Source organism: Terrapene carolina, unplaced genomic scaffold, assembly GCF_002925995.2.
Source record: "Terrapene carolina triunguis isolate 2854851 unplaced genomic scaffold, T_m_triunguis-2.0 Scaffold42, whole genome shotgun sequence".
Lineage (NCBI taxonomy): Eukaryota > Metazoa > Chordata > Testudines > Emydidae > Terrapene > Terrapene triunguis.
In genome coordinates this window covers 18748563-18764951 of record NW_020664393.1, presented here as the reverse complement: position 1 = coordinate 18764951, position 16389 = coordinate 18748563, and the positions used below count along the sequence as shown (strand labels likewise).

General features: G+C 42.8%; 1 protein-coding gene across 1 annotated transcript in view; it reads right to left on the bottom strand.

The window, feature by feature from the left end:
* BACH2 (BTB domain and CNC homolog 2) overlaps positions 1-16389 on the bottom strand; it is a 138275-nt gene that overhangs the window by 108469 nt on the left and 13417 nt on the right. The gene's annotated exons all lie outside the window — the stretch shown is intronic.

Below are 16389 nucleotides of genomic sequence, written 5' to 3'. Positions count from 1 at the left end.
TATTGCCATCTTCTGTGATTGTGCTGAGAGATCAGTTTTATATCTAATGAGAGATCTGTGCATATCACACATGCAGGAGCATTTTAAAAATAATCTTTATAATATGCAGATCATGGAGGATTTAAATAACTGTTAATATTGAAGTTTGCCAAAATTTAGCTTGGATTTCATCAGGGATTTTTAAACTGCTGTCTGAAGTTTGTTCCTTTGTTTAAGCATTATTCTAGAAGGCTTCAGGGAGGAAAAGTTAAATTATTAATTTATTCCTTTTCATCTGAGACACTAAATGTTAAGGTTGATCAAGGAGTATGGCCAAAAATAATAATTATTATCTGTACTATGCAACAAAAAGTGATTTTATTGGATTAAGTATCAGGGGGTAGCCGTGTTAGTCTGTATCTACAAAAACAACAAGGAGTCTGGTGGCACCTTAAAGACTAACAGATTTATTTGGGCATAAGTTTTTTTGTTCAATGATAGTGACTTTTAAATCTGTAATAAAATGACCAGGGAGATTGAAGTGTTCACTTACTGGCTTTTGTATGTTACCATTCCTGATGTCCGATTTGTGTCCATTTATTCTTTTGCAGAGGGACTGTCCGGTTTGGCCAATGTACATGGCAGAGGGGCATTCCTGGCACATGATGGCATATATAACATTAGTAGATGTGTAGGTGAATGAGCCCTTGATGGTGTGGCTGATGTGGTTGGGGTCCTCTGATGGTGTCGCCAGAGTAGATATGGGGACAGAGTAGGCAACGAGGTTTGCTACAGGGATTGGTTCCTGGGTTGGTGTTTCTGTGGTGTGGTGTGTAGTTGCTGGTGAGTATTTGCTTCAGGTTGGGGGGTTGTCTGTAAGCGAGGAATGGCCTTTCTCCCAAGGTCTGTGAGAGTGAGAGATCATTTTCCAGGATAGGTTGTAGATCGTGGATAATGCGCTGAAGAGGTTTTAGCTGGGGGCTGTATGTGATGGCCAGTGGTGTTCTGTTATTGTCCTTGTTGGGCCTGTCCTGTAGTAGGTGATTTCTGGGTACCCGTCTTGCTCTGTCAATCTGTTTCCTCACTTCCCCAGGTGGGTACTGTAGTTTTAAGAATGCTTGATAAAAGATCTTGTAGGTGCCATCAGACTCCTTGTTGATTTTATAGGAGAGGCTTTGACAAATCCACTTGGCCAGTGGAAATAGAAAACTTTCACTGATGAGCATGGGGCTTACTCATTTCTACAGATTTTGATCTTTATGAATGTGAATGGAATGTAAACCAATGCAGCATTGCTTTCTGAGAACACAGATGGACACACTGAGTAAAATGAACAAGAACTACAGCCCATATCTTGGCCTTAGAGACCAAGCCAAACAATTAGGCTGGGAGGAAGAAGGAATCCTTCCCATAAGCCACTCTCTGCCCACTACACCAACTTTATAGCTAGGGTAGCCACTACATCATTGGCTCCTCCACTAGGTGGGGGTAAGAATGGCAAATAGGTACATGTAAAGGTTGATCAATTGCCATACGTAAGCAGATGCACAGATGTGGGCAGGGAATGCTCATGGAGCTGGGTCCTGTGGTGAGTAGAGTGAACACAGCTTGCACTGCCTCCCCAAGCCCCACCCCACACTGTGCTCCACAGTGGAGTAAGCAGGATTTACCCATACAGGACATGTGAATGGACTCTGAAGGGGGAGTTATCTCTGAAGTAGAACGGGCTGAAAACACAGGGGGGAGGGACAATTCACTTTAAAAAAATCTAACTTTGAAATTTCAAATTTAGAAAGCTCATCATAATTAGAAATTTGAAAAAGCGACTAGCTTTTCTCCAAATCCTCATCTTATGTTCTACAACTGGAGACTTCAACTGTCTCCATCCCATCTGCCCATAAATACAACTGCATGAATAAAGTTGTGGAGGGCATACAAGTGAAAATCCACAAGACTTGCTACTGGATTGAAGGGGACCTCAACAGGATAATAAGAGGTTTGGGGGCATGTTCCTATCATTCACCATTGGTAGCACGAGTACTCACCCCAAACTAGAGCTATTAAAAACAACAAACATTCAAATAAAAAGACAAAAAAAAAATTTTACATGAAGGTTTTTTTTTTTTTTTTTTATATTTGAGTCAGAAATTTGGGAAAAAATTGACCAGCTCTCTCAACTGGTCTCAAAAATCAATGAAAATTTGTCAGAGTTGGACAAAAATTGGGTAATTATTTTTGAAAACTCAAAATTTGAAAAATACTGAACACCACAAACGCAAACCTTGTACACACTTCAAGTGCTCATGGGAAGTAGGTTAAATCGTCTGAATAGTGACTTACTGGATGATTTGTCAGCTGATGTTCAGACCTGCTATTTTTGAACACATATATTCTAGAAAAGGGTAAAAATAAAATTTATTTCTAATTTATAAACATTTCCTCTAATTTCATTGTAGGGAGGACAACTTGACAGAGTAGGGAAGCAGGGGAAGGGGGGAAATCTCTATCACAAATGGACTCAAACTATGGAAATATAATACAAATATTAACTCTATCAAATCACAAATCAACCATTTGTAAAACAAAAAAGAAACCGTTAAAGCTAGAAAACTTAATGGAGGTCTCTGCTTTTTCAAGGGCAAATGACACTTTCACGCTAAAATTACACTTGCTATGGGAATGTTGGGAGAGCAGGAAGGGGAGATGGAGGGAGAGAAGGGGAAAAGAAAAAAGAGTAATTTTCAGTGCTGCTCTGTTCTTGGAAGGAGTGATTGATGTTCACTGCTGTAAAAAGCATGAGACCGCATCCCAAACATTTCATTCCCTTCTGCAAACGTCTCACTCTGTTTCTCTCTGATGATAGCCTTACATTACATGGGGTGAGCCAGAAAGCATCAGGTTTTACACATGAACTACAACATGAAAGCAGGAATCTCTCTGCCCAGGGGTCAGACCAGGGTAGAATGAAACCTAAGCGCCTACACTACGCTTTGTTCAATATATATTCTGTTGCATGTTTCCATTTTATATAGGAGTTTTCTTTGTGTAAGTAGGGAATGATTAGTTTTCCCTAAAACACAAAACTCAAACATAAGATATGAAAAAGCAGAGCATACATGAAATGAAGAGCCAGGACCAAAAATGATCCAGTGAACAAAAGTTTCCACTCATTTTCGGTTATTTCCTGAGTTAAATCAGGGTGCACAGTGCTGTACCACACACAAAGGAGGATTCAGTCCAGGTCTCCAGGGGTCTTACCAAGTGGCCTCAATTCTGCAATCAGATCTGCATGGGCAGTCCCTGATTCCTGTAGGGATCCAATTACAAGACTGGGCAGTGTTGCCAACTCTGATAGTATTTGTAGCTTTTCCTAAAGACCCAGGTCCTAGAGTCATCATGTGTGTGCAAGAGAATCTCAGCTTTCATTAAAAACAAAGTTTCTGGTTCTCATAGGTGCAGAGGAAAGCTTGAATGTATGACCTGGGTGTATTTTACAGGCTCAGAAAGCAAATGAAAAGAAACTAAAATTTATTACTGAAAAAAAAATTTTTTTTAAGACAATCTCATGAGTTTTGGAGCCTGACTCATAACTGTTTTGAACACAGGAGGCTGACAGTAAAATAACACACCATACATCTCAGCTGGCAGGATAAAGCATCAGATTAAAATGGTGTTTTAAAAAGATTTATTTCTGGGGTAGACTTTCAATATATTGTATTATACAAGGGGTGGGCAAACGTTTTGGCCTGAGGGCCACATCTGGGTATGGAAATTGTATGGTGGGCCATGAATGCTCATGAAATTGGGGGTTGGGGTGTGGGCTCTGGGGTGGGGCTAGGGATGAGCGGTTTGGGGTGCAGGAGGGTGCTCCGGGCTGGGTTTGAGGGGTTTGGAGGGCAGGAAGGGGATCAGGGCTGGGGCGGGGGTAAGGGGTGCAGGCTCCGGGCGGCGCTTACCTCAAGTAGCTCTTGGAAGCAGTGGCATGTCCCCGCTCCGGCTCCTACGCAGAAGTGTGGCCAGGTGGCTCCGTGTGCTGTCCCGTCTGCAGGTGCCGCCTCTCCAGCTCCCATTGGCCCTGGTTCAAGGGAGCTACAGGGGGCGGCGCTTGGGGCGGGGGCAGCGTGCGTAAACCCCTGGCTGCCCCTATGCATAGGAACCGGAGGGGAGACATGCCGCTGCTTCCAGGAGATTCGCTGAGCCATGGTACCCACGGAGCGGGGCAAGCTCCTGACCCCGCTCCCCAGCTGGAGCGGGACAAGCCCCTGACCCTGCTCCCCAGCGGGAGCTCGAGGGCTGGATTAAAAGGTCTGATGGGCTGGATGCTACCATAGTTTGCCCACTCCTGTATTATACTCTGGTAGTATAGTTTGCTATAGCTAGTTTGCTAGACACTTTTCCAAACATAGGAGCCAGTGTGATCCTTGTCCCAATCTGCTCAGACTGAAGACAGACTGACTGCTCAAGACATTCTGCCACCCTAGGCAAAACTTCAGTGTGCTCTCCCCGCAGGTGGGGTTCTCAACTGAGGGGGGGAATACATCGAACATTCAAGGGGGGGCTGTTGAGCTTTCTGATGGTTTGGTAGTTATGGTAAAGGTGGGGTGGGCCAAGTGCCAGGAGATTGCATTCATTGTTACTCATTCAAGACAGACAGGCAACAAGGCCATATCTGTGCGATCATGGTGTTGTGATGTGCCACATGCGATCATAGCACTGTTCAGGTTTGGCGTAGCTGCTCAGGGTAAGCAGCTGCCTAGTTTGCCCATAATTAGAGTGGCTTCTAGACATACCAGTGAGTATGTACAGAGGGAAGTACAGCAATAAATATACAGTTGTGTTTACATATAAATATAATATCTAAGCAAGACAAGTAAACCCATGTCGACGGTATCAACAAGTTTCTTATAGGCATGGTTAGGTGAAAGGCTTGGCAGAGGGAAGAGACCAAAGACTGGGCCAGGAGGGGCAGCAATGATCACAGAGGTGTGAAGAAAAGCAGAGGTTTCTAAAGGTCTGTGTTTCAATTGATATTATTTAATACTTATAGCACTAGCATCTAGTTGTCTCTGTTGAGATTGGGGCCCCAATCTGTTAAGTGCTGTACAGACACAAGAAAACATTGTTAACATATTCTATGCGCCTTTTGAGGAAAAGTGCAGAATATTTCTTTTTGGTTGAAATGGCTTTATTGTAACTTTTCTTTAAAAAGTTTTTAACTGCTGAAAGGATTATTTGGGGCTCAGAAGACATTTGTAACAGCGGTGGTTTTTAATCACAGATTCCGAGACCAGAAAGGGACCATTGTGATCATCTAGTTTGACATCCTGTATAACGCAGGCCATAAGACTTCCCCAAAATAATTCCTAGAGCATATGTTTTAGAAAAACTTCCAATCTTGACTTAACAGTATCCAGGGATGGAAGAAAATCTGGCATTACCCTTGGTAAAGTGTTCCAAAAATTAACTACTCTCATTTCTAGCAAGTTTATATCCCACCCTGAAACCTGTAGGGAAATCTGAGATAGCTTTCCATTTCAGAGCAGATAAATAATCTTACTTTTTTTTTTGGCTAAAAATTTTTTCATGTACATATAACAATCTACTAGATTCTAATTATATTTAGATTCAAAGGGACAAATTCAACCAGAACTTACATTTTGTGTATACTAGTACCCGGAAGAGGGCACCCCAGGCTGAAAGTATGAATGGTGGGAGCTTTCAAGATCAGAGAATGGCTGCAACTTCCTCTCCAGCAGGTAGGACAAGCTTTCGTGGGTAAAAACCTCACTTCTTCAGATGCAACATCTGGACAACTGTCTGGACAACTGTTACAAACGATCGAGTTAGTAAAGATGATGCCAGTCATGATTAGCTGTCGGTGCAGACCAGGGCAAACTGTGTTTTAGAACCAGTCCAGCTAACCATCTAACCATGATTAAACTGCTCAGAACAGTTGTCAGCTGACCTGATGCTGAAACACAATTGGTCCTGGTCTACATTGACGGCTAAACTGTGTTTAGCATCATGTCGGCTATCTGGATTCTTCAGACAGAACTGTGTTCAACAGCACACAGCAGTCCCAAGTGGAAAATTCTAAGGCAGGGAAGCAGGTTTTCCACCATCTGTCCTCTTCTGGAGTAAATTCCTCCCGGGATACACCAGCCAGACAGAACAAGAGAGGTGGGATTTACCTTTGGTGAACATGGCTCAAAACTTGTAAGACTTTATATATAACCAGGAATATATTAATGTAGGAATATATCTGAAATAAAACAAACACTTCCATTGTAACACTACATCCCCTCAGCAGCATGATCTACGAGAGGAGTAATTACTAGATTGAAAAGGGGAATGAATATATCCTATAAGTAACCCCTCCAAACGATAAACAGAAAATCATGTTACATTTGACAAACGATTCAGTTGTGTAATATATTTCTCCAGAAGGGCTAGAGAGTTCAGTTAATGAAAACGCTAACATGCCAAAGTAAGATGGACTGGAGACTAGACTGATATCACTAAAATTACCACAGAATCTTGTTACCAAAACTGGAGTCCCAGGTCTGATGTGGGATTTGACAGTGTTTTCAATTTCTTCAAATTAGGACTCTACATTTTTCATGCCATTGCTAAATGACAGCCCACTGGGCTTTATGCTTTGGGATTCATTCCATGACACATGCAGACCACATGGATTTACTTGAAGTCCTATTGCAGGCTGAACATTTTCAATGTTTGTCATAATCTAACTGATCATTTACAACTATTTCTTTCAAAAGTCCTCTACAAAAAATAAACCGTCCCAAAAAGGAATGGACCACTCAAGAAGCCAATATAACTTTCCCCAATAAACTTTAACACATGAAAGAGACATGGTAAATGCCATGGAAGATGAAAAACCTAAAAAGGTAAGTATAAGTATTAACCATGTCCACCGTCACATTTTGTTTTTAAAAAGGGGTTTCTAGGACATTTCTAGGAGTCCGGTGGCACCTTAAAGACTAACAGATTTATTTGGGCATAAGCTTTCGTGGGTAAAAACCCTGACTTCTTCTGGGTAAAAACCCTCACTTCTTCAGCATCTGAAGGAGAGAGGTTTTTTACCCATGAAAGCTTATGCCCAAATAAATCTGTTAGTCTTTAAGGTACCACCGGACTCGTTGTTTTTGTGGCTACAGACTAACACGGCTACCCCGATACTTAGGACATTTCTACAAAAACAACAAGGAGTCTGGTGGCACCTTAAAGACTAACAGATTTATTTGGGCATAAGCTTTCGTGGGTAAAAACCTCACTTCTTCAGATGCATAGAGTGAAAGTTACAGAGGCAGGCATTATATACTGACACATGGAGAGCAGGGAGTTACTTCGCAAGTGGAGAACCAGTGTTGACAGGGCCAATTCAATCAGGGTGGATGTAGTCCACTCCCAATAATAGATGAGGAGGTGTCAATTCCAGGAGAGGAAAAGCTGCTTCTGTAATGAGCCAGCCACTCCCAGTCCCTATTCAAGCCCAGATTAATGGTGTTAAATTTGCAAATGAATTTGAGTTCTGCTGTTTCTCTTTGAAGTCTGTTTCTGAAGGCTTTTTGTTCAAGGATAGTGACTTTTAAATCTGTAATAGAATGACCAGGGAGACTGAAGTGTTCACTTACTGGCTTATGTATGTTACCATTCCTGATGTCCGATTTGTGTCCATTTATTCTTTTGCAGAGGGACTGTCCGGTTTGGCCAATGTACACGGCAGAGGGGCATTCCTGGCACATGATGGCATATATAACATTAGTGGATGTGCAGGTGAATGAGCCCTTGATGGTGTGGCTGGTGTGGTTGGGTCCTCTGATGGTGTCGCCAGAGTAGATATGGGGACAGAGTAGGCAATGAGGTTTGCTACAGGGATTGGTTCCTGGGTTGGTGTTTCTGTGGTGTGTAGTTGCTGGTGAGTATTTGCTTCAGGTTGGGGGGTTGTCTGTAAGCGAGGAATGGCCTGCCTCCCAAGGTCTGTGAGAGTGAGGGATCATTTTCCAGGATAGGTTGTAGATCGTGGATAATGCGCTGGAGAGGTTTTAGCTGGGGGCTGTATGTGATGGCCAGTGGTGTTCTGTTGTTGTCCTTGTTGGGCCTGTCCTGTAGTAGGTGATTTTTGGGTACCCGTCTTGCTCTATCAATCTGTTTCCTCACTTCCCCAGGTGGGTATTGTAGTTTTACGAATGCTTGATAAAGATCTTGTAGGTGTTTGTCTCTGTCTGAGGGGTTGGAGCTAATTTGGTTGTATCTTAGGGCTTGGCTGTAGACAATGGATCGTGTGATGTGTCTTGGATGGAAGCTGGAGGCATGTAGGTACGTATAGCGGTCAGTAGGTTTCCGGTATAGGGTGGTGTTTATGTGACCATCACTTATTTGCACTGTAGCGTCCAGGAAGTGGATCTCTTGTGTGGACTGGTCCAGGCTGAGGTTGATGGTGGGGTGGAAATTGTTGAAGTCCAGGTGGAATTCTTCAAGGGCCTCCTTTCCGTGGGTCCATATGATGAAGATGTCATCAATGTAGCGCAAGTAGAGGAGGGGCACTAGGGGACGAGAGCTGAGGAAGCGTTGTTCTAAGTCAGCCATAAAAATGTTGGCATACTGTGGGGCCATGCGGGTACCCATAGCAGTGCCACTGACTTGAAGGTATAAGTTGTCCCCAAATCTGAAGTGGTTGTGGGTGAGGACAAAGTCACAAAGCTCAGCCACCAGGCGTGCTGTGGCCTCATCAGGGATACTGTTCCTGACAGCTTGTAGTCCATCCTCATGTGGAATATTGGTGTAAAGTGCTTCTACATCCATGGTGGCCAGGATGGTGTTTTCAGGAAGAACACCAATGCATTGTAGTTTCCTCAGGAAGTCGGTGGTGTCTCGAAGATAGCTGGGAGTGCTGGCAGCGTAGGGTCTGAGGAGAGAGTCCAAATAGCCAGATAATCCTGCTGTAAGAGTGCCAATGCCTGAGATGATGGGGCGTCCAGGGTTTCCGGGTTTATGGATCTTGAGTAGCAGATAGAATACCCCTGGTCGGGGTTCTGGGGGTGTGTCCATGTAGATTTGTTCACGTACTGTAGCTGGGAATTTCTTGAGCAGATGGTGTAGTTTCTTTTGGTATTCCTCATTGGGATCAGAGGATAGTGGCCTGTAGAATGTGGTCTTGGAGAGTTGCCTGGCAGCCTCCTGTTCATAATCCGACCTGTTCATTATGACTACGGCACCTCCTTTGTCAGCCCCTTTGATGATAATGTCAGAGTTGTTTCTGAGGCTGTGGATGACATTGTGTTCTGTACGGCTGAGGTTATGGGACAAGTGATGTTGTTTGTCCACAATTTCAGCCTGTGCACGTCTGTGGAAGCACTCTATGTAGAGGTCCAGTCTGTCATTTCGACCGTCAGGAGGAGTCCATGCAGAGTTCTTCTTCTTGTAGTGTTGGTAGGAGGATTCCTGTGAGTCAGTGCACTGTTCAGTGGTGCGTTGAAAATATTCCTCGAGTCGGAGACGACGAAAGTAGGCTTCCAGATCACCGTAGAACTGTATCGTGTTCGTGGGGATGGTGGGACAGAAAGAGAGTCCCCGAGATAGGACAGACTCTTCTGCTGGGCTAAGTGTATGGTTGGATAGATTGACAATGTTGTTAGATGAGTTGAGGGTACCACTGTTGTAGCCCCCTGTGGCAGGTAGGAGTTTAGATAGCTTACTGTCCTTTTTCCTCTGTAGAGAAGTGAAGTGTGCATTGTAAATGGCTTGTCTCATTTTTGTAAAGTCCAACCACGTGGAAGTTTGTGTGGAAGGTTGGTATTGTATGAGAGTCTTCAGTTCTGAGAGCTCATTCTTGATCTTCTCCTGTCTGCTGTACAGGATGCTGATCAGGTGGTTCCTCAGTTTCTTTGAGAGTGTGTGGCACAGTCTCTCACCATAGTCAGCGTAGTATGTTGATTGCAATGGATTTTTTACCTTCAGTCCATTTGGTATGATTAGGACATTTCTGTCAATCTTCTATAAAGCCCTAATTCGACTACAAAAATAACTGTTTAAACACAAGCAGGAAATATGGCTGTGGCCCAGCAGTTTATAACTAAAGCAAAGCTGAATTTCAGATAATTTCAAATTTGGCTGAAATCTGATAGTTTCCAAGTCAGATAAACATTTGTGAATCCAAAAAAGTTACACAATCAGCTGAACACAACTTTCATTAACTTATCAGTTGAATGCCTACAGATGTACTTAAAATTAGGGCAGGTAAAACTAAGGGAAAAACAGATTGAAACAAAAAGTTGTAAAATTTTGCAATGTTTTATCTGAAGTGAAATTCTGCCCCCCTGCTCACATCTGACTATAGCATTGTTAAGGAATTATGTTTTAGTTTAGGAATACACCTAAGGAAATAGATGTGCAGCAAATTATAGTACAGAGATACTCTAGGTCCCGAACAATTACGGTGATGAATGCAGTTTAATTAGATAGATACTACAGGAGACCAAAAGATAATATTTTTATATTGCTTGACTCATCTGTTAATCATGCCAGTTCAGGTCATCATTTCTGTTATCATCCAAATGCTGCTCTTTTCTTTAATGCAAAGCCAGTAATGTCAATTGGTTGCAATGGATGTAACTAAAGAGTAGATTTTGCCCAATGGGCTGGATTCTGATTTCACTTAGTTCAGTGCTAATCAAGAGTAATTCTACCTGAAGTCAATGGAGTTATCCATGTGTAAAAATAGATGCAAATTCAGAATCACACCAAATGTCTTCAATCATTTTCCAGAATGCTCTCTGGAGACTATGGGTCACTAGGTACGGTAGTGCCGTTCCATGTATGAAAGGACTGCTTTTTCATTTCTCCTTCTTTACTCTCAAATTAAGCTGGGGAAGTTTAAAAAAATTAAGAAGTCAGTTTGTGGGTTATTTTTCATTCTGTTGCAATGAAAAGTAGAATCATGAGAGGAAAGGGGCTCAAAAATAATTCTCTGTTGTGTGAACTTGTGTGAACTTAAAAAGAAAAGCCAATAAGGCCATGCACACTAATGCTGAGAAAAAGGAAATGGTACTTCATTTCAGCCAAAGTCATAAATCTTACAGGCCAGATTCTAACGGCAAAACGGCAAGCAGGGGAATTTTTATAAACAGATAATTAGTTTTGAGCTGAGATCGGGTTTACTGTACTGTGTATTTTGTGTCTGTAGCACTGCCTGTATGTTGTTTCCCGAATGTTCAAAGAATTGTGTGAGGTTTTAGCATTGATTGTCACCGACTTGACTGGGAGATGCGTGGCTGAAACTCCCACAAACTGCTATAAAAATGACACATGTGCAGATGGATATTTTTGCTCCTCATAAAGCCAATAATAAAATTCTTCTAAGAAGAACTGAGAAAGATTTTCAAAGCAGAAAATGCCCTGGCAGCACTGTGTTCATAAATCGTTTCTGCCATAGGGAGGAATGGATAAAACAGAAAATGGGTTTACAGGCCTAATCCAGAAGAAAATAGCCACGCCTCACTGGATGTGCAAACCACCAAAGGATGAAGATGCTGGATGCGTAGCAGGCTGGCTTATCCAGGGGAAAGGTCAGCCTGCTGAACAAGCCCAAACAGGAACACGAGAAACAGTTCGGCAGCTAGTTGCAGTGCTGCCTAGAGGGAAGAGAAATCATGTTGACAGTTTTCCACATGGTCTCAAGCAGGGAGTCTGCCAGGTCCTGTGCTTGGATACCCTCTGATTTTGTTTTAAAATGACAAATATCTCAGTTATTGGTGGATGTGAGAGGGACTCTACTAACCCGAATAGCTAGAAAGGGGTGATAGTTTGAGAAATCTGTTCCCAGTCATTGCATGCGGTATTATATGGCAGCACCTGTTGATTAGCAGGGGTTCTCATAACAAAATTTTTGGTGGCCTCAGAGTGCGGCCACCAACTCTTGCTGGTGGCCCCTGTTACAATTTTAACTAAAATTCCTAATTAAGTTTAGGAAAGACAAATAAATATGCACATATACATGTCCAAATCATTTCAATTTATTTATGTTTGGATTTTTTGCCGACTCTAATAAAAATAATGTACACTTGTGTCTCTTCTTTATGGGCCTAAACAGAACACAAATAAGGTGCTTTGCACGTTCTTGTCTTTTTTGTTATTGTTTATTTTGCTTTTTTTTGGTTGTTTTTTAAAAGACTTGCTAACTAGTAAGTGTGCTGCTGTGAAAAGTGATATTAACAAACATACAAATATCACTTTTCACAGCAGCAGATTTACTCAGTCCTGGCAAGCCCAGGGACAAATTAAGCCCTGGATGGGAAGGTGGGTAAGGAGGCAGTGGGGGCCAGAGGCGATGGGGAGAATGGATGGGGGGGTCAGGGGAGGCAGTGGATGCCAGGGGGGAATGGATGGGGGTGAGCCCAGGCCTGGAGCCTGCTGTCCTCCACCCCAGGGAAGGTGGGCAACTCACTAGCAGCCTGCTCCTCCAGCATGTCTCTCTCCAGAGGGGGGCAGGACCCAACCCCTGCTGGCAGCCTCAGGGGAGGGGCCACTGCTTTGTCCCCCACCCCCATCACTGCCCAGGAGGCTGTGGTGGCAAGAAAAGCCCCTGGTGGCTGCATGCGGCCACGGTGGCTGCATTTGAGAAACGCTGGATTAGAGTATCCCTCATAGCACCATCTCTCTGCAAGCCTCTAGGACACTGGCATTTTGATATTGAGGCATGGCAGATCTGGAAATCTTCAGACCAAAAGGCCTCTCCCCCTCCCAGCTGAAGTTAAGAACAGAACTGTCAAGGCAGCAACTTGCTGCCTTTAAAACTATTCCCTGGCTGACAGAAGTTTAGTCAACCAAGGAGAATCCACCCCTCTCATTTGGATATTTGAGAATGAACTCGGGTCAAGGTCATTCCCAGTTCCCTGGGCGTCTGGGTAAGTCACAGGCTCTCCAAGTGGGAAAGAAGCAGTCATAAGCAGTAGCAAAATTTCGCTTCAGGCAGTGCACAGTCATGGCTAATGAGGAACCAACTCCTGAAAATATGGTCAGCTTTGTTGCTATGCAGCTCAGGAGTCCAGAGGAGCTGCTGTAGGCTAGCAGCAATGGAGACTGCTTTCTGCTAGCTATGGCCCCAATGCACTATACTGATTGTACTTACTACTTTCTCCCTACTTTGCACTCCTTCTACTTCAACCCCATGCAAGGCCAACTATCATGGCGGCTCAGTCAAATCACACTCCCCTCTTGGCCTGAGGGATCACTGGAGAAATACACAACATGCTGACTCCACAATGTTTGTCAGTTCCGGCCAGCATGGGGTTTAGGGCCAGTGCTCGAGTCCAAAACTCAGATGCCCTACTAGCAATCGCTAGACTCCAGCGCCAATCTCAATTTACAGTGTTAAACTGCGATTATGATTCTTTAAACATTCAGCCTCGTGATATCTTTAAATCTTTAACTCTTTAAACACATCACTGGCTCCCACTGAAAGAAGAACAGGAGTACTTGTGGCACCTTAGAGACTAACAAATTTATTAGAGCATAAGCTTTCGTGGGCTACAACCCACTTCTTCGGATGCATATAGTGTTCTTTTTGCAGATACAGACTAACACGGCTGCTACTCTGAAATCTGGCTCCCACTGAATTGATTAACTGGATAAATGACCATGGTCAAAAGACATGAAGATGGGTCCAAATTTAACCTGAGTGGAACAGAGTGGGAAATCTCATTCGAAGTACTGGACCAAATGAAAAGCGACAATACAAACAAAGGATTTGTTCTACTATCTTAACGGACAGACAAAAATTCTTCCAAATTGTCATTTGGCTTAAGTAGCAACGTGCAGTAGTAATGGGTTCTACAACTGCCAGACAAATCTCTGAGTGTGCCAACATATGTATTTCCAATCCTGAGCTCAGGGAGAATCTACAAAGATACTGACCATACCACTAAATGTAAAATCCACACCCAAATCCAGGTTCAAGGAAGATATTTGGATCGATTTTTGTGTAACAAAATAACAAATCTTTCTACCAAACACTTCAGTTCAGTTCAGCAGGTTCTCTGTACAATATTTTTTTTAACAATATTCTACTTCTATAGCAGGCGTGGTGCAACGGTGGGTCGTGGCTCTTTTACAGTTAAAGTCTGGCTCCTGGAGCCCCCACATACATGTACCCCTCCATTCTCCACCTACAAAACTAGTCGGGGGGAGCTTGGGGCTTCTGCCCTGCGGTGGGGTGGTAGGACTAGGGGCCTCTACCCTGTGGTGGTTGGGTGGTGTAGCCCGGGAGAGGGGAGGCCATAAGGACTTTAGCACCACTGGCAGGTGCAGCGCCCCTGGGCAGGTTGTGCATGTCTTGCGGCTCTCAAACTTCTGAAGATTATTGTATACGGCTTGGAGGGTCAGTAAATTAGGCCACTTCTGTTCTATAGCATCTGCTTTTAACAACAGTGTAATACTTACTATTCTAATTCTTTAGATGTTTTATCATAAATTAATCACTTTATTTCACCCACTCACACACCACCAAAATAAATATCCTCTGGAGCTCTAAACATTCCAACAGGAATTACTTTAACAAGAGTTATGAATATACATTGCTTTTATTTGATTTTATTGTAAACTGTATTTAATAAAAAGCTCTGGATGTCGAATACTTCCTTTGTAGAATATTTACTATTGGTGCACCCGCCTTTCAAAGGGAACTGCATGTTCTTTAAATAAATAAATCAATAGCCTACTTTGCTCTTATATAGTGATTTCCATACATGTATCTCAAAGTGCTTTACGAAGTCCATACAAGCCCCATTTTACACACAGATTAAACCAACAGAGACTTGCCCACGGTCATGCAGTGAAAACAGAGTAGAGTGGCTTGGCTTGACTAATACAAGACCCTCAGGTACCATGGTGACGAGAACAGTACAAATACATAAGAGTGAGAGAAGCAGTAAGAGAACGCAAGTCTTATCTCCCAGCACTTCTAGAGCATGCACAGCTGCTCCTTTCAAAAGTTAGCCTCTAAAGAGCTTTCTGTACCTTTTGTATCCTTTGCTTAAATGATAATTTGAAACTTCTTACAGCCATATTGCTCAGTTTATTTCCACCCCACCATGCCTCTAGGAGCCGCAGTAAAAAAAGGTTAATACTTCTCCTTTTTTTCCATTGGCAGATGAGCACCTTGTTACAAAATGATGAGACTGACTCTCCACACTTAAAATGTGACCTACTGGTGTCACAGAGCATCCTAAATATGTCAGCGTAATGTATAAAAGCAACTACGCCATTTAGTTCAATTCCACTGGTGTAGAACACACATTCTTCTACTTTTTTTAATATTAGATGACCTCAAACGTACTAACATCCTGTCTTACCTAATACTTCTAACAAGTTCTATCAAATGCCATGACAGAATCAGACAGCACTACAGGCAATGAAATCATTCACTAGGAATTCATTTTTTAATCCAAAAATTAGATGTGCCAGACAGTTCTGACATGGTTTATCGTACAGCCTGAGGATCATACGGGCTCTACCAAAAGGAATCTAAATGACTGCTGAAGACAAAGCGTATTTACACATATAATAAATAGATAAAATTGCGGTCTGCACTTTGTTTCAGGTTTCAAAGCTAACTTCCGGCCACCGTTCAGAGAAATATTTTGCATTTCAGTTTCTGAGTCACCAATTTCAGCAAGTGCACTGCCTGGAATTACTAAGAATGGGAGCTGATCAAAATATTGCAATTTGATTCAGAAAGTTCTTTTAAATTGCGACACAGGAACTTTTTATGTGGTGACTGGACAGAGAAACTATTTTTGGGCAGATACTGCAGTGGGGAAAGCAGGATAAAATACAAAACCATCTTCCACAAAAGTCGAGCTTTCCATTGAAAGTATAGGGCAGTGTCTAGTGTTATTCAGAAATGTTTGGTAGCCTTTTCCCAAAAGCTGCTTCCATTCTCCTGGTTAAGAAATATAAAACAATATGTACACTTCTGAAACAAATCTGAATCACGGAGGAACGAAAAACATTCCTGAAAAGAATCTGCTACGAAACTGAAATTCGGAGACCGCCGCAGTGTTGTGTCTAAGTTGAGTCATCAGTTCCCTTTACACCCTAATAATCGTCGGCACTTTGATCAGAATGACTGATCTGAATGCTACTTTGTGTTTGTATTTTTAAGAGCTTCCCTATGTAAACAAGCGCGCTATCATCTTGCGGACAGGGTTACATTTGTGGAATCATGGGGAACATCTGTCAGAAACAGATATCGCTCTCTTCAGTCAACCTAGCATATTCTGAATCACTTTAATTGTGGTACAAAAAAGGCAGCCCAAAACAGGTCTATTATCATAGCAAGATTATGCCACCACCTCTAAGTGTTAGCAGCATGATCTTACTGTACTTTCC